At 41.5% G+C, this 22,498-nt stretch overlaps 1 protein-coding gene across 4 annotated transcripts in view; it reads right to left on the bottom strand.

Annotated features, from left to right (window-relative positions):
- TMEM51 (transmembrane protein 51) overlaps window positions 1–19,113 on the bottom strand; it is an 88,558-nt gene extending 69,445 nt beyond the window's left edge. For 2 of the 4 annotated variants that reach the window (XM_031962823.1, XM_031962820.1), the window contains exon 1: window positions 6,319–6,838. The gene's annotated coding sequence lies outside the window, so the exon portion shown is untranslated. Of the gene's footprint in view, window positions 1–5,520; window positions 5,834–6,318; window positions 6,839–19,054 lie in introns of those variants that run through there. The other 2 variants (XM_031962822.1, XM_031962821.1) reach the window with 2 other exon arrangements.
- Between the last annotated feature and the right edge of the window lie 3,385 nt (window positions 19,114–22,498).

The following is a 22,498-nucleotide window of genomic DNA, read 5'->3' on the forward strand; positions in this document are numbered from 1 at the left end:
AAATCTGGCAACCATAGAAGGTATCAAATATTCTGCCAAGATTTAATTCTTTATGTAAAAATAAATAAGCAGATCCAACTCATTAGTATGCAAATTTGATTTTCTCTTTAATAAATGGAAACTTGTAAGTATACTAAAGAATTGTTTTGAAATAAACTTCTTTATGATTTATTATCAGTAAATCTTTGATTTCTATACCTATTTTATATACCTGTCATCCAGGGCCATCTCCAGGTCTCCTGATTTATATCTGGCCACTGGACTTAAATGGCTCTGGAGGGGAAAGTGAGGCAGGTGACCCTGCACAGCCTTCCCTCACTTAAATCCAATTTACGTACTTGTCATGGCACTTCCTAATGTCATGGTCCTTTGATATATATACTTGTATATCTGAGATCACATAAAAATTTCTTAGGCAAAAAGGTCATAAAAAAGTTTAAAAGTCCTGCTCTCTTGCATCTTCTGAACTGAGAACCCAGAAAGGGCCCCCATATCATAGGTGGGCAGAGGCAGGATTCAAATCTCCCTTTTCTGATGGCAAAGCGAACATTCTTTCCAGTAGCCCAGTCTCCAGGAATTGACTCTCACAGGCAGTGAGTGCTAATCTGGGCACTGCCCAGTAATTCTCCAACTGGCAGTGTTGTCCTTTTAAAGCAAATCACTCATAATAGATTGTTGCTATTCACTCATAGTAGAAGGGAAAAATATCCCGAGCCTTGGGCAGCCTGCTCCTCCCCACCCAGAAGCCCTGTATCAACAGTAAGAGCAATCTGGGTAGAAGGATAGGCAATGGAGACTTGAATAAACAAGGATTAGTGAGAGGGTCTCTAAAGGGTCTTCCAGGCCTAATTTTGCGATCAGTTGAGAGTACCAGACAGTGTTAATTTCTCCCTTTGCTCTCAAACTCTCCACCCTTGCCATATTATATGTTACTCCCCTTCCTACATCGTTGGCTCCGGTCAGGCTGGTCTGCTTGCCATGAATACCATCCTCCATCTTCCATCTCGGCTCCATGGCTTTGACCTGCCTGTCTCCTATGCCTGGAAATTGCTCCCTCCTCACGGCTCTGAGAATTCCTCTCTTTCTTCAAGATTGCTCAAGTGCCTTTTTTCCGGATGCCCCTGGCTCCTAGTGGTCTCCCTACCTTGTATTTATTTTGTATCTACTTATTTGTGGTCATTATTTTCCTCAATAAAAAGTAAATTTCTTGAAAGCTGAGATAATTTTGTTTTTGTCTTAGCACAGTACTAGGCACATGGCAAGCCTTTCCTTATTCCCAGTTACTCTTATTCAGTTATTTCAGTCTTGCCCAACCTTCCATGATACCATTTGGGGTTTTCTTGGCAAAGATCCTGAATTGGTTTGCCATTTCCTTCTCCAGCTCATTTTACAAATAAGGAAACTGAGGTAAACAAGGTAAAGTGACTTACCCAGGGTCACATAGCTAGTAAGTGTCAGAGGTCAGATATGAACTTAGATCTTACTGACCTAGGCCCTCTATCTACTGTGCCACCTAGTTACTCCCTTTCTACAAGGATTATCATCCAAGAAAACCTCAAAGAAACTAACTACTTCAATTAGGACAATATACTCCTCTTACCTCTTCCCTACTCCCATGCATCAGACAGAGAAAATAGATACTGCCCAAGATGACAGGTAAATATTTATTTCAGGGTCAAATTATATTCTTGGTCCTTTTTCTTAACAGGTGTCTGTTAATTGATTCTTTCAGGTCCATAATTTATCTGCAATTGGTCATTTTAACTTGAAAAAAACAGGACATAACATCTAGAACAAGAACAGACCACCTAGTTTAACACAATCATTTGACAGATTGAGGAAATTGAGGACCATGAAGATTAAGTGATTTGCCCAAGGTCACACAGTAAAGAGCAAAGGCAAAATTTGAACCCAGATCCTCTGACTACAGCTCTAGAATTCTTCCCACTGAACCACGCTACCCCACAAATCATCCTTCCAACGTTTATTAGCTGTGAGATACTAGGAAGTCCCTTTACCTCTGTACCTCAGTTTCCTTATATTAAAAAACTAGAACAAAAATATTAATTGCACTACTGTTAATACCACTCACTGAGTGGTTATAAGGAAAGCATTTGGCAAACATTAAAACAATATGTTGTTATATTATCAATGGACAAGGTCAAGGGGACAACCTCCCAGTCTCCCTTTCCTCAAATTTTACTTTCTTCTTGGGGTTTCTTGGGGCTTATGTTTATCCTTATCATGGGCAAGGTACCTTGCTAACTCTCCTTTTCTCTTTCCTCTCAAAAAAGGATTCAATGGCAGCCATTTACATTTTAGTGCAAATTATACCCAGAGAACAGAATCCTAGAATTTCCGAGCTTCATGGACCAGTTGCTTCACAGGAGCCCAGAATTAAGGATATTAAAGGTCATCTTCTCTAACCTCCTTATTTTCCAGATGAGAAAACAGAAGGCTAGAGAGGGAAGTGAATTGCTCATAGTCACCAGGGGTTAAGTGGAAAAGTCAGAATCCAGATGACTCCAGAGTAAGTATTCTATGCAATGCTTCCAGCATTTTCTCCAATTTTAGAAAGCTTCTTATTTGGGTAACTTGTGATTCTTTTTTTATTATAGCTTTTTGTTGACAAAACATATGCCTGGGTAATTTTTCAACATTGACCCTTGCAAAAACTTCTGTTCCAACTTTTCCCCTTCTTTCCCCTCCCCACTCCCCTAGATGGCAGGTAGTCCCATACATGTTAAATATGTTAAAGTATATGTAACTTGTGATTTAAGCCTTGTCTTTAAGATTATAGAATGAAAAAATATTTGTCCCCTGTTCAAAAAATTTCACTGAATTGCAAACAGATGTCTGAGGTATTTGGGAATGGGTGGGACCCTCATCAGTGCCCCTTGAAAATGGAATCAAGCCTATTTTTACTGGGATCTTAGCATTACAGATTTGGAACTGCAAGGAACCTTAGAGGTCCTCTGAGGACAGTGTTATCAAACTCCAGCAGAAATAAAGTTCACTAATCTTGTATACAAGGATCTCTGCCGGGCTGAATATCGACTTAGTTTTAAAATATGTTTGTCTATGTTTTGTGGTATTTTTCTTTTGTCAAATATTTCCCAATTACATTTTTTATGTAGTTTTGGATGGTTTGGGTACACCTGGGCTGCAGGCTGAGTTCAGGTTTTGCATTTGACATTGTATGATCTCATCCAACTGCTCACCTTACAAATGAGGAAACTGAGATCTGGAGAAGTTAACTAGCTTGCCCAAGATGGCAGAGCCAGGACCCTAAATCAGGTCTTTTGACTCCAAATTCAAAATTCTTTCACTGGAGCCCCCTCCTTCCTAATTTTACATTACATAATTTTTTTTTAACCATCTCAGAAGTGAAAGAATTCTTGCTGTCCTGGAAGTGATTGTTGAAATGACTTAGGGATTACTAAAAGGGAAACTAAAAAGATTGTTGGCAAACTATTAGAAGAAAATGCCCCCAAATGGTTCAAGTGGGAAATCCCTCCTTCCTGTTTCGCTATCTCCTCCTCTGGACTACACCCATTAAACTAAACAGGCAGAGTTCACTTGGCTCATATTCATGTGACCTGAAAAAAATCTTGGATCCGGTTTTCAAAGAAATAGCTTGTGAGCTAAACACATTTGTATAGAAGGAAAACTCAAAAATGGACTCATCAGAATTGTGACGGCTCAGACATGAGGGATGCCAGTGGCCAAGGGCAGGGAAATCGACTACTTGGGAACTGCTTATACCATCCCACAGAAGCCCTCTGGGAAGCTTTTCCAAAGAGGTCAGAGATTGAATCTTTGCCAATTTTTTTTTTTAAATTTTGGCCATGGTCACTGAGAAGTATCTTCCCCTTAAGGTGGCTCCCATGTTTAATTTTTTTCATTAGGATCTAAAGTTTTAGAGACCTTTGGGGGGAGATCTCTTCTTTCCATGCATAATACTGTAGAAAATGCATTAACCTTGGAGCCAAAGCTCTCCGTTCAAATTCTGACTTGGTCTCTTATAATTTTTAGGGCTCTTGGGAGAAGCAGCTCTCTGGTTCTCAGTTTCTTCAGTTGTAAAATGATGGGGATTAGGCTATCATATACTAGATGCCATTCCAAACCGTGGCGGGTGCTACAGGAGTATAGAATCCCCTACATGGTTTCAGAATAGGACTCATCATACCGTCTTTGGAACAGTTCGGTGGCCCAGTGTATATAGTACTGAGCCTGCAGTCAGAAGACTTCCTGGGATTAAATCTACCCTGGGATCCTTACTAGTTATGTGACTCTGCACAAAGGACTTTATCCTGTATGCCTCAATTTCCTCACCTGAAAATAAGCCGGAGAATAAAAACAGCAAATCACTCCAATAACTTTGCCAAGAAAACCCCAAATGGGGTCAGAAAGGGTAAGATACAATTGAACAATAAAAGGGACTTTTAAGGTGTCTTTCATCTCTAAACATATTCCAGTATTAACTTAGCTTAAACTAGCATATCTCTGAATTCTACACACTCACAGAATCACAGACGGAAGGACTTCAGAGGTCAAATCTAACTTCTTCATTCTAAATGAGGATAATTTATGCCCAGAGAATGACTTGGTCAAGATCACGTAAGTAGCAGCAAAGCCCGATTTGAGTCCAGTGTTTCCTCAAAGCATCTCTCTGCCCAACCCTGTCCCACAACAGGGGGAAGATTTTCCCTGAGAACTCCTGGGAAGGTTTTTGAAAACCACCACCTGTGAAAACATGATTTCTCCTAAACTGTAAGAGTTTTTGTCAATCCAGCTGGAGCCGAACGCCCCGGGGCAGCCTAATACCAGTCCTGGGCAGCAATTCCAACCACCTTGGTTGTAAAGTACAGGGCAGGAACGGTGCCAGCACCGGGCCAGCCCTTAAACGGGGTTTTATTAATGCATAATCTATCTGCCCTCATGCAGCGAACCTTTGCAATGACTTGGGGCCCCTTGGGTGGCAAGGATGAGGTCCTTCAGACCCTGGGGAGTTTCCACTCAGACAATACCTCTGTTTTACCAACACTCAGAGGAAGGTGATTTCACAGAATGGGCAGAAGATTTCCACCTGAAAGGGATCTCATAGCCTCATCTAAGGGTCTCTCTCTCTCTGGCAAGTGACTAGTTCAAGGTCAAGGAGGCTGTGCATTCAATCCTAGGTCCTCAGACGTCCAGAAAACAGAGGGTGGGACTGTCCCAAGATGTACCTGCATCCTCAACGCCGAGGACAATGGCTGGCACACTGTTGGAACCTAGTAAATGCTTGTTCATTGATCTGATTTTCAAGACCGCCCTGGAGAGAGAAGTCCTTCTCTGAACCCCCTTAGTCCCCGATTGCCACCCCAAGTCCCCGGTGGCCAAGGTATTTAGCCAGTTGGTGCCTCTCCCCACTAACTACAAGGGTCCTGGGGCTCCTCGCCTCGGATTAGTCCCGCAAAGCCCTCTTAAAACGAAGGGAAACTTGTTCTCTGAGAACGCCGAAGCCAAAAGCAGACTCACCCCCGAGGCAGGCGGAGCTAGGTGTCTTAAGTGTAGGGGTCAGGTCACCACCGAGCCCCGGCCCGAGGTGGGGAAGGGCCGGGAGGAGGCGGAGGACCCAGCGCCAGCTGCTGGACCCGGGCTTAGGGGGCGGGTCCTTTCGGCAGAGCCTCCTCCGAAGGCGGGGAGAAGGTGGGGGAGGGGTGGGGGGGGTGCAGGGTGCAGCGCTGGCGGTCGGAGGGTAAAGTCCCAGGCCTGGAGGTCGGCAGAGAGCTGGAGCGCTACCCCAGGCAGGCCCACAGGGAGATAGGATGCTTTCGGAAGGATGCAAAGGGACTGGATGGGGAATCGGGGGCTTGGGGAGGCCTGGAGGCGCCTCCCTGACCCCAGGTGAGGGAGGAGACACCCCCAAACCGCCCCCACTTCCCCAGAGCAGGTGGGGGGAGTGGCCCACTCGGCCCCGCAGAGGAAACCGAGGTAGGGGGGAAGGTAGACGGCGAAGCCCCCGGCTCAGACCAGCTCAGAGGGGGGCGTGGCTGGCGCAGCCGGGGGATGAAGGGGGAAAGCCCAGCCCCAACCAGCCCGAACAAGGGAAGGGGACCCGGAGAACCGGCCGATCCAGACCTCGGCCTCCGCTAAACTCGAGACCCCTGGAGTCCCCTCCCGAGGCTAGGAACCCCCCCCCCTCCTCCCCCGGCAAGCAGGCAGAGTCGCAACCCACTGGGGTCGGAGAGGCGACCAGCGAGCCGGAGGGCCCCCCGACTCTGACTGGGCCGCTCGGATCGGAGGGGCGAGGGCTGTACCTGGCGGGGCGCTCACCTGCGTGGCCGGTCTGCTCCCGAAGCCGGCTGTCAGTCCGTCAGTCAGTCGGTTCGCAGCCGGGGCTCCTCCTCCCCACCACCGCCACCTCCTCTTTCACCTTCGGCGGACTTCGGCGCTGCCCTCCAGGCTGACCACCCCCAGCTTCCCGCCGGCCCGCCTCCCGCCGCGGGCAGGGGTGCGCGGGGGAGGGGGGAATTGGGAAGTGGGAGGGCGGGGAGTGAGCGCGTGTGTAAGAGTAAGTGTGCGCCAGAGAAAGAAAGAGAGAGAGAGACTGATGGGAGGAGGTGGAGAAGGAGGAAGCTACACAGAAAACGAGTCCGCTCTTGTCCTCCCAGACCCACGCCCCTCCAGCAGCCCCGGGCCTCCAAGACCGCCCCGCCTGCCCTGCCCGGCCCGGCCCTACCCTACTCTACCCTGCCCGGGTCCTAGAGCCTCCTGCTAGAGGGCGGGGAGCGGCTAAGAACCCCGAAATCTCGGGGGCATCCTTCCTTCGGGTCCTCCCCTTGGTGAAGACCAGGAAGTGTGGCCCAGGGCTCAGGGAAGGCCTTCCCTTCGCGTAACCCCTAGCAGAGTGGCCCAAGAGCCGAGGTTCTCAACTGAAACCCTAGCTGACAGGGGAGACACCCATCCTATTAACAATCCTTCCGCAGCTGCGGGGATTTCTGTCTCCTGGGGTAATGGCTGGCGAGCTCAGTGAGCATTTAGCAAGAGCGCACTCTAAGTGTTTAGCGTTGCTGGCCACACAAAGGGAAAACAACAAAAACCAGTTTCTGTTTCATGGAGCTCCTAGCAGGTAGCTTCTGTATCGTGGAAGTTGGATTTGGAGTCAGAGAAAGAGGGTTGGAGTTTGGGCTCCAGGATGTGACCCCCCTCTTAACCCCCTTCTCCCTGCGTGACCCTAGACAGTCAGAACGGACAGATTTGGAAGGGACCTCCAAGATGTTCTGGTCCAAACCTTACCCCAGCCAATCGGGAGCCCCAACAATTCAATTCAAGAAGCATTTCCTGTGTGTTAGTGGATCCTCTGGGATCAGAAAGGGGGTGGGGTGGGGTCGCGCTCAACCCACCTTTACACAGCCACTTCATATAAGTAATATCTCCTTTCTGGGACTGGGCTTCTTCATAAAATAATAAGTTTGGAGTTTCAGATACCTTAAGTGATCCTCATTTTATCCAACATCCTATGGAATATCTTCTGGGCATACAAAGTCCTAGAGAATGCTAAACCCAGAGCTTTGTCTTCTTGGCTATTATTGATAGCTTTTCACTAGAATGGTCACCCAGTCATTGCTTGATAATCTTCAGTGATGGGGAACTCATTACCTCACAGGGTAGCATTACCTGACAGTTCCATTAAGAGCTTTTAGGCAGCTATGAGGTACAGTGGTTAGACTTGGACTCAAGAAGTAGTGATTGTTTTCATTCCAGTGGAGTATTACTCTTCCTGACCTCATTTGGGATTTTCTTGGCAGAGATACTGGAGCCATTTCCTTCTCAGCTCATTTTGCAGATGAGTAAACTGAGGCAACCAGGGTTAAGTGATTTGCCCAGGGTGACAGTAAATATCTGAAATTATATTTGCATTCAGGACTTCCAAACTTCAGGCCTGGGAAATCTATCCACTATGCAACCTAGCTCATCCAGGAAAACCTAAGTTCAAATACAGTTTCAGACATCAATCTTGAGAAAGATCCTCATTGTCATCGTGACCTTAAGTGAGCCATTTAACTTAGCTGGGTCTGTTTTTCCATCTATAAAATGGGAGGATTGGATTTGAATAGTCTGTCAGGTTCCTACCATCTCTTGATTTAAAAATCTGTTAATATACCACTAAGTATTCCTAGTTCCTCCTTCACTGAGGAGGCACATAATCAATAGAGTATTGGGCTTGAAGTCAAGAAGAACCAGTTCAAATTCTGCCTGAAACTTACTAGTGGTTTGATTTTGAGCAAATTCCTTAACCTCTGTTTGCCTCAGTTTCCTAAAATAGGGATAATAGAATCACCTCAAAAGGTTGTTTTGAGCATCAGATGAGATAATATTTGTAAAATGTTCAGCACAATACCTGGCACATAGTTTTCTAAGAGGACCAATGATAGCATGGGGTGATGTCCTGATGATGTCTTGACTTACAGGTGAATTAGATTTAAATGAGGCAGAGTTGAACAAAGCCTGCACATAGTAGGTGCTATAGAAATGCCTATTCCTTTCTTTCCTTTCCTGCTCTTCAAGTACCTTTAATGGCCTGGGGTCCTGTGTATTTATTTATCCACCATCCTGATTGCTTTTCTTTGGATCTGATCTAGTTCTTGGAGTCTCAGTTTTATTCCTTTGTAAAAGGAGATGACTGATCTCAGGTCTCTGAGGTCCTGTCCGGCTTAATTTAGATCTGATCATAGGCATTTACTATGTGACCTCAGCAAATCACTTAACTGAGGCTGTCAGCCTCAATTTCCTCATCTGTTAAAATGAGGATAATAGTAGCTCCTACCTCTTCAGAGTTGTCATGAATATAAAATGAGATGATATTTGTAAAGTGTTTTGCAAACTTCACAGTGCCAAGAAAAAAATTTATTGTAACGAGAAACACTCCTAGAGAACAGAGGAAAGTACATGTGAGAATTGTGAGACATCATATCCATGGAGCACACTCAGTGATTCTGTGGTCTTGTTGGTTCTGATAGCCAGGAGCAGCAGGACCTCAATGCATTTTGATGGAAGAAGCCTAACCTTGAACTTCAAAATGGGATGCACTAGATAAAGTGGTACAGTGGTTAGAGCACTGGATCTGGGAATCAAGGAAGTCTCTTCCCGAGTTCGTCTGACCTCAAACACTAGCTGTGTGACCCCGGGGCAAGTCACTTCACTCTACCTCAGTTTCCTCATCTGTCAAATAAATGAGCTAAAGAAGGAAACCCTCAAATGGGGATCAGACATGACCAAGCAACAAGATTAGGAATTCCTACCTATGCACTTTAATAAAATATTGATTAAATACTTATTAAGTACAAGGTTCTCTGCTAATTACTGAAGATCCAAAGATAGGAGAAGCAACTCCTATCCCTTTAGGATTTCATAATCTGAGAATGCTGCAACTCACAAATCAGCAAATAGAAAGTAAATGAGAAGGAAGACATCTGAGCCAAGCTTTGCAGAAAACTAAAAGCTGACTATATTTATTGGTTAAAAAGGAAGGCTTGAGGAGGAAAGGGAGTTGGTGGGTAATGATAAGACTGGGGACTGAACCTAAGGTTTTACTGGATAGGGAACTCTCCGGAGAGGAAGCTGGCTCTGACAATATAGATTTATTCCTTCTCTGCAATTTATGTTCTGAGAGAATTTCCAAGAACACAATAACTATAAATGACTCATCTAGGATCACAAAACCATATGTCAATGGCAGGATTTAACCCGGGGCTTCATCAGTTCAAGATTGACTCTTTAATCAATAAATTATTATGCTTTGGTAGTTTGGGAGAGGAGAGAATATCAATGGAATTAAAAAACTACAAAGAAGAGCTACAGATGAGTAGAACCGTTTTTTTTTTTACTTTTGTAACAATTCTGTTTATGTCTGATTTATCTTGTATGTATCTTGTTTTGACATAGTTTTTTTATTATAGCTTTTTATTTATAAAACATATGCATGAATAGTTTTCCAACATTGACCCTTGCTAAACCTTCTGTTCCAACTTTTCCCCTCCTTCCCCTCATCCCCCTCCCCTAGGTGGTAGGTAGTCCCATACATGTTAAATATGTTAAAATATATTTACATAGTTATTTTCATGTGGTTTCTTTTATTAGGCTGTGAGCCCATTGAGGGCAGGAAGGATTTTTTTTTTAACTTTCTTTGTTTCCCCAGCACCTAGCATAGTTCCTGACACATAGTAGGGATGCCTACTGACTATTGTGTGATTTTTAATATATACTTTTAAAAAAATCCTCTGTAACAGAAGTTCATAGATTTGCATACAATACTTTTCCTGTTCTTTTTGTATATTGATGTATGCCTGCTTGTTGATGTTTAAATCCTTTTTTTTTTTGATGTTTCAATCACATCATTTTATTATAGCCTAGATATTCTATAGTAGAACATATTTTAAGCCATATAGATGCATACATGCATAAATACATGCATACATATATCAAATCTATTCTATTTCCTCAGCTTGAGTTATTGTTCAGTCATGTCCTTCTCTTCATGATCCCATTTTTTTTTTTTTTTTTTGGTTTTGTTTTGTTTATTAAAGCTTTTTATTTACAAAGCATATGCATGGGTAAATTTTCCAACATTGACTCTTGCAAAACCTTCTGTTCCAAATTTTCCCCTCCTTCCCCCACCCCCTCCCCTAGGTGGCAGGTAATCCAATATATGTTAAATATGTCGAAATACATGTTAGATCCAGTATGTGTATACATATTTATACAGTTATCTGGTTGTGCAAGAAAATTGATGTTTAAATTCATAATAAAAAAAACTTTCATTTTAGAGGGAAGAAATAAGCCTTTATATGATGCCCAATATGTACCAGCCACTGTGCTAATCACTTTCGATCTTCATAATAATACTGGAAGGCAGGTGCTATTGTTATCCCCATTTTACAATTGAAAGAAACTGAGGCAAACAGAAGTTATGTAAGTTGCCTAGGATCACACAGCTAGTAGAAAGTGTCTGTGAAAAGATTTGAATTCAGGTCTTCCTGATAGAGAGCCCAGGACTCTATCCACTGAGCTATCTAACTACAATCATCTTTTAGTTATGTCTGCCTCTTCATGACCCCATTTGGGGTTTTCTTTGGAAAGAAAGTAGAGTGCTTTTCCATTTCCTTCTCCAACTCATTTTACATATGTGAAAACTGAGGCAAACAGGACTAAATAACTTGCCCAGGGTCACACAGTTAGTAACTGTCTGAGGCAGAATTTTAATTTAGGTTTTAGTGCATTCTATGCACTGCACCACCCTAGGGATTGAAAAGATAAATACATGAAATTATTAATAACTGTAAGAGACCTTGGAGATAATCTATCCTAATCTCATTATATATATATAGCAAGGCAATTGGGGTTATGCGACTTGCCCAAGGTCACACAGCTAATACGTGTTAATTAAGTATCTGAAACCACATACAGAACTTCCTGACTTCAGGACCAGTATTCTAAATACTATACCATCTAGCTGTCTTATCTTCTCATTTTATAAATGAGAAAACTGGATCCCAGAAAAGTTAAATGGCCTGCTTTCAGGGCAAAATCCAATTCACTGAATCCATTGTGCTCTCCCTTTTACTACTCTAACTCTTTGAGATCACATATAATCTTTGATTATATGCCTCTTTAGGCAGAAGTAGAGAGAGAAGCAGCCAGCAGGTCTTTTGAGCTAGATGGGTGAAAAAAAGAATCATGTGAAGTGAGCCTGGCAATCTGGGTTGTGAATGGCTTAAAATACCAAACAGAAGAATTTGTATTTTATTCTAGAACTAATAGGGAGCCACTGGAACTTGTTGAGCAAGGAAAGGCACCACTAGCCATAACCTTTAAATGTGTGACCCTGAACAACTGCTTACCACAGTTTTCTTATCTGTAAAATGAGCTGGAGAAGGAAACCTCGCCAAAAGCAAATGCTTTTAGGTATACCAATTCATGGAGAGAGGGATCGGAGAAGGGAGACCACTAGAAGCAGAGTTATATTTGTAAAGGGTTTTTATAACCTTAAAGTGCTCTTATTAAAGCAAATTATTATTTTCTGTTATTACGAGACACAGGATCCTCAATCCCATAAGTACACTAAGCATTTTCATTTTATTTGGGGCCAACAAGCTCTGCAAGATGACTCAGTATAATAAATTAACATTCTTTCTCATTAAATAAGAGGCCTTGCACACATGTGGCTATTTTTCAGATGCATTATCAGAGCTGTTAAAATGCAAAAATAAATAATGTTTAAAAGCATTGCTGAATTCACGGTAGCAGCCTTTTTTTTTTTTCCCAATGTGAATTTTTAATAGTAAAATTATTAGGGTGCAACTTAGACTTGAAAAGGTTGAGAACTACTGTCCATGAGCAAAGCTCAACCAAAAAAAGGGTCATTTCTGAATCTTCCTTTGGTAAGTGGCCAACATGCTGAAACTCAACCAGGTTTGAGGTTTTCCTGCTTCTAGAACAATTGTTCTGGTAAGGAAGGAAGGGAGCTCTCTAAGTGAGGATGTGCTGGGATTGTTGGAAAGCAAAATTAAGGAGGGCATCGAGCTGGCTGAAGTACACACCACCTAACAGTTGGGGAAGTATAAAGAGCTCTGGTTCTGCTGTTACTATCTGGGACCTGTGTGACCTTGGGCACCCTGACCTTGGGCCCCAACTCCCTCAACTGTAGCATAAGGGGACAAGGTATGAATAATTCTTTATAATTGGGAAGGAGCCAAAGTAATTTTGCAATAGATTGTATTTAGTCCTTTATTCCACAAGCATTTATTTATTAAATGCTCCCACAGTCATTGTAGGCACTGGAGATTGAAAGACAAAAAAATGAGATATCTCCCTGCCAGCAAGGCTTGCATTCTACGGATGGAAAACAATATGAGCGCAGACATGTCAAAACGAGATATAAAATAAAAACCAAAATGACTGGGGTGTGTGTCTGTGTGGAGATGTTAATTATTGAAGAGGAATGTTATTCATCTTCTTTCTTGTGCTTACAAAGAAGGCTCCTTTTACTCTGCTGAGGCTCAGGAATTCAGTTGTAGATAAAACTGAACCTGTTTCAAAGCTGAGAAAGACAGAAAATGATCCATCCTTCTCCAGGCACATAAAAGAAGCTAAACTAAGTGCAAAATGAACTCCGGAGGAATCTTGACCATGTTCCAGTGATCTTCTATAGAATGCAGAGTGAATAGAGTACTGAACCTGGAGTGAGGAAGACCTGAGTTCAAATATGACTATAGATATTTACTAGCTGTATGACCCTGTATCAATCACTTAACCCCCATTTGCCTCAGTTTTCTTATTTCTATAATGAGGATCATAATAGCACCTAATTCATAGGATCAAATGTGATATTTGGAAAGTATTTAGCCTCATAGAACCTGGCACAGAGTAAGCACTATATAAATATTAGCCATTATTATTTTTATTATTAAAAATTAATTATATATTATTATCAGTTGAGTCAAGAAGGGTAGAGAGTTGACAATTAAGTGATGCAATGGATAGTTCTGGACCTAGAGTCAAGAACAGGAAGATGAATTCAAATTGTGACGATGAAGCTAGAGAATATTTGTAAAGTTCTCTGCAGATTTTAAATCACAATACAAGTGCTAGTTATTATTATCATTATTCTTGGAAGGAGGAAATTCCAGAAACTGAAGCGAGTGTAGAGTTCTAGCTATACCCCCTGAGAAGGAACCACCTGGCAAGTGAGAAGGAAAGAGCTCAGTTTCACCCTCAGCCAGGTATCTTTTCTCCCTTCCCCAACACACCCCACTTTGGATTTTGCCTGTTTCACATGATCTTGAACATCTCATAAATGGAAAAAGAAAACTCCTAGCAACCACCTGTGAGATACCCTCTTGGTAACTAAGCTTGAGCTCAATTTCCTCTGGACTATGTATATATTTCTAAAGGTCCACAGATTTTTGGGAGAATATGTATTTTTTTTAAACAATTGTTCTTATTACAAAAGCAAATGCCCCTTTCTAAAAGCTACTTAAGGCTAGCTCACTCACTGGTTTTTAGCAGATGGTCTGAGAGAAAAGCACACTGATGAGGGCTCAAGCCTGGAATTACTGAACTACCTCCTGCCTCCTTAGGGTTATCCTAGAATAAGAAAGCATCAGAGCTTATATGGTCTACATTTCTTTTTTTTTTAATTATTAAAGCTTTTTTCCCCAAAAAAAAACATATGCATAGATAATTTTCAACATTCAACCTTGCAAAACTTTGTGTTCCAAATTTTTTTCCCTCTCTTCCCCCATCCCCTCCCCTAGATGACAAGCAATCCAATATATGTTAAACATGTACAATTCTTCTACACATATTTCCACAAATATCATGCTGCACAAGAAAAAAAATCAGCTCAAAAAGGAAAAAAATGAGAAAGAAAACAAAATACAAGCAAACAATGATAAAAAAAAATGAAAATACTATGTTAGGATCCACCCTTAGTTCCCACAGGCCTCTCTTTAGGTGCAAGTGGGTCTCTTCATCACAAGACCATTGGAACTAGCCTGTATCATCTCATTGTTGAAGAGAGCCATATCTATCAGAATTAATCATCCTATAATATTGTTGTTGCTGTGTACAATGATCTCTTGGTTCTGTTCATTTCACTCAGCATCAGTTCATATAAGTCTCTCCAGGCCTCTCTGAAATCATCCTGCTGGTCATTTCCTTTGGACAATAAAATTTATGGCCTTCGTTTGTAAAACACTTTCCTTAAAACAACCCTGGGACATAGACTATGCTAGATTACTAATCTCCACTTTACAGAAGTGGAAATTGAGTCTCTAATAGATGGAAACAACCACGCAGCTAGGATACTGGAACCAATTCTTCCTGACTCTAAAGTCCAGGATAACGCCCACTATCCCAATTTGCTTCTCATATACAGCACTATTCTTCCGGAACAATTTGACAAAGTTCTGGTTCATAGGAACCCATTAGCAGCAGCATTGGGTGGCACATGTAATTAGGGAAGAATGTCTTTTACACAATGAGAGACAGAAACCAGAGAGACCGAATAATTTAGTGTAGAGTTTAGACTTAAGTTTGAGTCATTAGTCAGACAGTAGCTGTGTGATCTTGGGCTTTTTTGCCTTGTTTCCTCATCTATAAAATGGGGATGATAGCACTTATAGGGTTCTTACAAAGATTCAGTGGGACAAATTATGAAAAATGCTTTGGAAATTTTAAAGTGCTGTAAAAATTTGTACATCTCTAAAAACTATCATCACGCAAAACCTCTTTGGTGTCTTGTTTTTCCTTTTCTTGGACTAGATAGTAAGGGCAGTGACTGAGAAATGCCCATGAAGGCTGTGTCTTATCTAAACTTTATCTCTTCTATCACCACGTACTCTCTTTATATCCTGTATAAATCTATTTATATTCATACTGCCTCCTCCCCTTAGTGTCAGCTCCTTGAGGGCAGGGACTCCCCCCCACCTTTTTCTTTGTATCTAGACTCAGCAAAACACTTAGCAAAGCACGTGGTAAGCACTTAAGATGCACCCTCACCCGCTTACTATAGTGTTCAGTAGAGAGTAATTGCTAAATAGTGTTTATTGAAAGAATAAATCCATAAATAAATGAATGAATACCTAGATTTCTTCATGGATCGGTTAGTCAATAAGCATTAATGAAGGGCCTATTTCGTGCCAGGTTTTATGGTAACCTCCCGAGAAAGGATGTTAGTTAGTTAGGCAGACATATCGATTGTCTATTAGGAAATGAATGAGCTATGAGTCTTGTATAATTTATGCAAGTTTATCATATGTTGACACATTTTGGTAAATTTCCAGTGGTACTTTTAAGCCGATAAAATGACACAGGGACCAAATTAAACTTGACTGTCTGGGCTACACAAGGATTAGGCTTTAACTATATTGGGATTTCATGGTGGGCATTCAGTTAAGAATGTAACCTGTCTGCCCAGCTATTGTGTGCTCTCAGCTCTTGGGGGATGGGGGGGAGAAGCGGCCCCCGTGGTTTTCTGTCTTTGTCCCTATGCATGAAAAGAACAGAAGTCAAAATTTAGCTTGAGTCTTGGGGCCTATTGCCTACTTCATCCATGTCCATATCTTTATGACCCCATTTGGGATTTTCTTGGCAAAGATTCTGGAGAATTTGCCATTTCTAACTCATTTTACAGATGAAGAAACTGAGGCAAAAAGGATTAAGTGACTTGCCCAGGGCTGCTTAGTTAGTAAGTGTCTGAGGTTGGATTTGAATTCTGGTCTTCCTGAGTCTAGACCCAGTGCTCTATCCACTGTGTCACCTAGCTGCCTACCATAACCGATAATATTTAACTACTGTGTGGTCTTGGACATAGCACTTCCTCTGTCTTGGCTTTAATTTGCTCATCTGCAAAACCAGTTGATTTCTGAGGGTCCTACCAGATTAAGCATTCTGTATTATAAGGACTCTCCCAACTCTGAAATTTCTTTGTTTTGAAGTCCTTCTCAGCTCTGACATTGAATGTCCAAAAGCTCTGACCAGTTCTGGTACTGGCTGGTCTAAAGTCCCTCCAAGCTCTGATAGCCCCTGCTCCAAGACTCCTTTCAACTCTGACATCCTTGGTTCTAAGATACTTTCAGGTGACATTCTCTTTACTAAGGCACCTCCCCTCTCTTGTTCCCAGGTCCCTCCCATCTTTAATATTTTGTGTTCTGAGGGTCCTCCCACTTCTAAATCCTATGTCCAGATGGAAATCCTCTTTCAGAGGTAAATGTATGCAATCACATACATTTAATTTCAACTTTTATCCCAAATAATAATGATACAACTAGAGATATCCAGGTGGCACAATGGATAGTGCTAGATCTGAAGGCAAGAAGACCTGGGTTCAAATTCAGCTTTGGATATTATCTAGTTGTGTGACACTGGACGAGTCACTTCACCCTGTCTGACTCAGTTTCCTCATCTGTCAAATGGGCTGGAGAAGGAAAATCACTCCAATGTCTCTGCCAAGAAAACTTCAAATGGGATCCTAGAGACTTGGGTGTGACTGAACACAATACAACAATTGTTTATATCATTTATGTGTGTGTGTGTGTGTGTGAGAGAGAGAGAGAGAGAGAGAGAGAGAGAGAGAGAGAGAGAAGAGATGGGGGGAGAGACAGAGACACAGAGAGACAGAGACAGAGGGGGATGAAGGGGGGAAGAAAGATATTGAGACAGACAGAGTGTAACACACTGCTAGGAAGGCAGGTATAAGCTGGGTTGTAGAGTGTGTGGAGGGAAGTAATCTGGAGTATAAGAAGCATGGAAAGGGAGAAGGGGGCCACTAAGGAATACCCCAAACGGAGGCCCTCCCCTGGAGGGAACCATTGAGCGGAGGGGACGACTGGTTTGTCAGAGGTAAAATGTGGATCTCAAGTCCACCCCTCTTTCCCCAGTCCCAAACTGCCTTTCTAATTTACCGAAGAAGTGGTTCCAGGAGCGATGGGAACCTATCACCTGGAATGAAAGGATCCAGCCCGTTTTCAGGCTCAAGATTGATTTGGGAGGAACGGACATCACGTCCCAAAAGAAAACCGAGCCAGGGACCTCCGGCAAAGCCCTTGTACTTTTCCATGCCCGGACTCCAGCTGTGAGTCTCACCCCACCAGTTCCACAGCTCAGCACCAATCCAACTGGTCAGGTCTATCTCCTCAGATCATCTTCAAATGGTTTCTCTGAAATTGCCTCACCCAGCCTGGCCGGACCGAGACTGGAAGCGTTCCCAGGCAGAGCCGGGGCCCCGGGCACAGCTTGAAAGTAGCGAGTTTATCTCTGGCTCCCTTCTCCCCTCCCAGTCAATTTCCTCCGTCTTCTCCCAGATCCTTCCCTCTCCCCCCTCCCTCCCCGTCTCCCAGTCACACTCTCAACCTTCAAGGTTCGGTAGGAAACTCTTGTTCCCGCTGGGTCTGTGTGACCCTGCCCAAGTCACTCTCCTTCTTTCACCTTGTTTCATGAGTCAGACTGGGAGTACCTTTTGGCCGCTTGTGAATTCTATGCTTCCCTTCTCAGAATACATAGAACTACCTGGGAAACTAATTATACTGAAGTATGATTAGCAAAGGATTTTTAAAAACAAAGCTATAGATCCCAGGTTAAGAACCCCTGGACTAAATGTTAAGGTCCTTTCCAGCTGCTTTTCTATGTTCTAAAGTCCTTACCAGATTTGACATTCAAAGTTCACTTTCTCCGTTGTAAGAACCCTTTCAGCAATCCTATTCTTCTCTAATTTTTTCTTACTTATAGTATCTTATTTTTCCAATTACATGTAAAGATAATTTTCAACATTCATTTTTGTGAGATTTTGAGTTCCAAATTTCTCTCCCCCCTTTCCCTCATCCCCAAACAGCAAGCAATTCAGTATAGTATATAGTATTATGCATGTACAATTATTTTAACCATTTCCATATTAGTCGTATTGTGAAAAAAAAAAATCAGAACCAAGGGGGGAAATCTTGAGAAAGAAAAGAACAAACAACAAATAAAAGGTAAAAATAGTATGCTCTGATCATATGCTAGTCAGTCTCTATAGTTCTCTCTTTGGATGTGGATACCATTTTCCATCTCAAGTCTGTGGATCAATACATTGCTAAGAACTAAATCTATCTTAGTTGATCATCACACAATCTTCAGCAATCATATTCTTTGTTTTAAAGTTTCTCCTAGCTCTGACAATCTGTGTTTCACAATCTTTTCTATCTCCAACATTCTGTGTTGTATATTTTAATTTAATTTAATTCAAGAACCCTCTAGCTCCAACATGTTCTGTTCTAAGATCCCCTTCATCTCTTCCAATCTATGCTCTAGAGCCTCTTTTAGATCTGATATTCTACTTTCTAAGCTCCTTCCCAGCTTGATCCCTGGATTTTAAGATCCCTCCTCACTCTCATGTTCTATAAATAAATCCTGACTGAAAAAGTACAAGTCTAGCCTATATCACCAAAGGGTGAAGTAATAAGTAGCCGTACTTTTCACAAGAATTCCATATGAACTTCAAAAGAATTAAGTATAATTTAGAAACACTTACCCTTTCCCAAGCACTGTTTCAGTCTCATCTGCTGTGAGTCCTTATGCTTTTACTTAACCTAACTTTAGAAAAAAGCCATTAGTTAGTTCACCTGCTCACCCAAATGTCTCATCCACTTGCCTTCCCCACAGATGAGGTCAGTGAGTGAATCACTTCCCTTTTCTGGAGTCTGTAAAATGAAAGGGAGCTTGGACTGCATGACCTTGAAGATCTTTCCAGCTCTAAATCTATTGTTCCTTCCTCTTGGACCTCAGTTTCCTCATCTGTAAAATCAAGGGGAAATTAGTCAATGGACTAATACTCTGTGAACTATTATGCAAAAATCTGTGTTAGACTTCAAGTTATCAGGGTCTGTTTTCTCGGCTTACTACTATCAATATGATAGAAAACTACCACTATTCACAGTGCAATATTATCCTATAGACATTTTTGCTCTTCTTCATTCCCAACTAGGATGATTTCTCTACAGACTTTTGTTCTCAAGCCTAGTTCCTATTCAACTCAATTTAATTTACATTTTCTAAGAAATGAATTTGCTAGGTCCCATGCTAGATCCTGGACACACAAAGGTAAAAGAAATAGTCTTCCCAGGAGTTTTTTATTTAAGGGGGCAAGGTCAACGCAGATGACCCATATACAGATAAATAAATATACAGGAACTCTATGATAAGGTAAAGCATTTTTAAGAAGTAGAGAAAAATAATAGCAGGGGGATCCAGGAAGTTCCCTGGTAGGGGATTTTTTCAGTCAGTGATTCTCAGATCTCTATCCCCACCTTGAATAGCTGCATTGCTAAACTTTCCAAGAGCAGAGGTGAGCAATATTTAGTTGCACGATTCCTGTTGCTGTCAGCATCAAGTCACTTTCTGGTACCAATAACCTAACCCTGGCTGGAATTAGTCACTGGGAGAAGAATTCTGTACATGCCAGTTTGAGCCACATCAGAGACCAGGCAGAGCAAGCTGGCACACTCAAAGCACTAAGAAGGGTTAGGTCAAGATCTCTGATGCTACCGTTCACCTAGCTTTGACTAGTTCCTCTTACTCAGCTCTCATATCCAAGTGGCCATTACTTCCTGTTGAGTCTGCCTCAGCAATATCTCTTGAATGCATCCCTCCCCTCATTTCCTCCCATTGCCCTATCTTGGGCACGTGTCCATTTTCTACCTGCCAGAACTACTGTATCATAATAGTTTCCTAATCAGTCTTCAACGCTCATCATCTCCCCTCTCTTAAGCTATATCTCTAGGTCTAGCTTGGGTCAATGGTTCCTTTGCTGGAAACTCTATCTAATCCAACCTGATCCAATCCAATAAGCTTTTATGAAATGCCTCCAACGCATTGAACTATGCACTGGAGATATAATAAAAAGGAAAATGATTTTTAATACTCTTTGAGTAAATGGTTCCCTGTTACCAAATGCTCCTTGTATTCAAGATTCTCTATTGTTTCCAAATAGGTAGTGAATGGAGGCAGGAAAACTCATCATCCTGAGTTCAGATTTGCTTTAAAACACTAACTGTTTGATCCTGGGCAAGTCACTTAATCCTGTTTGTCTCTTTCTCCTCATCTTTAAATTGAACTGGAGAAGGAAATGTATCTTTGCCAAGAAAACCCAAATGGAATCACATAGAATCAGATACAACTAAAAAATGACTGAGCAACAAAATTGTTTGCCTGATTGCTCCTCTATCATTTATGTCAATTGCTTACCCTGTACTGGAGAGAAATGGAGACAGACAGATACATAACAGAGAGATAGATTCAGAGAGAGAGAAAGGGGAGGGAAGAAGAGGGAGAGAAAAGAAAAAGGGAAAGGGGAGGGAGAAGGAGGGAAAGAGAGAAAGAGGGAGAAGGAAAGGGAGAGGGAGAGAAGGAGGGAGGGGGGAGAGGGAATTTGGAACTCACATTAAAAATGTTAACATTTGTTTTTACATGTAATTAGGAAAAACATTTTTTAAATAATGTTTGCAGCCGTTGTCTTTCTAAAAGTTTTTGCTTTATATCAGTGTCTTATGCCTCTACCAAATAGAATTAGTATCATAAAATTTAGGGTAGAAAGATCACAAGGTAATTTAGAACTGAAAGTTACCTTTGAGGCTACTCTACCTACCTCCTCAACGTAAAATATGAAGAAATAGGCTCAAAGAGTGAACCTAAAGTCTCTTAGGCAGAAAGTGTCAGAGGCAGGATAGTGAGTCCAGATTTTCTTACCTCCAAGTCCAGTCTTCTATCCACTCTGCCATGCTGCTTCTCAGAGATCTTCGAGATTATCTAGTCCAGAGTTTCTTGACTTTTTTGTGTTATAGATCCCTTTTTGTAGTTGGACTGGTGAAGTCTGTGAATACCTTTTCAAATTATGTTTTTAAATGCATAAAATAAAATGTAGAGGATTATGAAAGAAACCCTCAGAACTTGTTATGTGTAAAGACTGAGCAAGACAATTTTTGGAGAAGAAAAGGTGCTCCTTGAGCTCTGGTTGGAAATTATTTCTTCCTTCCAGACCTGTTGTACTTTGTTTCTATCCTGCTTTGAGCTGGTCCCAAACCAGAACTGAAATGATTCTTCATTTGAAAGAAATTTCAACCATTTATAGTCATATGAAGAAAATGCTCTAAACATTATTGTTAGCGAAATGCAAATTAAGACATTTATTTGAGGTAAACCACATACCTCTCAGATTGACTAAAATGACAAGAAAAGATAATGATGAATGTTGATGTGAGAAAACTGGGACATTAATTCATTGTTGGTGGAGTTGTGAACTGAGTATTTTATTTTTTCAAATATATGTAAAGATAGTTTTCAACATTCATTTTTGTGAATTTGTACTTCATATTTTTTCTTCCTTCCTCCTTTACCTCACTCCTTCCCATGACAGAAACAATCTGATATAGGTTATACATCTAAAGTACATTTAAACATATTTCCATATTTATGTTGTACAATCAAAATCAGACCAAAAAAGGGAAAAATACAAGAAAGAAAAAGCAAACAAGCAAGCAAGGAAACCAAAAAAAAAAAATGGTGAAAATAGTATGCTTCAATATACATTCATCTCCATAGTTCTCTCTCTGGATACGGATGGCAAGTCTATTGGAATTGTCTTGGATCACTGCATTGCTGAGAAGAGCTAAGTCTATCATAGTTGATCATTCCATAATTTTGCTGTTACTATATATAACTGTGTACAGTTCTTCTGATTCTGCTCACTTCATTCAACATAAATTCATGTAAGTCTTTCCAGACTTTTCTGAAATCAGCCTGCTCATCATTTCTTATAGAATAATGATATTCCATAACATCCACATACCATAACTTATTCAGCCATTCTCCAACTGATAGGGTCCACCCAATTTCCAATGCCACCACAAAAAGAGCTGATACAAACATTTTTGCACAGAGGGTGTTTTCCCTCTTTTATGATTCTTTGGATTACAAACCC

Source organism: Sarcophilus harrisii, chromosome 3 (genome assembly GCF_902635505.1).
Source record: "Sarcophilus harrisii chromosome 3, mSarHar1.11, whole genome shotgun sequence".
NCBI lineage: Eukaryota > Metazoa > Chordata > Mammalia > Dasyuromorphia > Dasyuridae > Sarcophilus > Sarcophilus harrisii.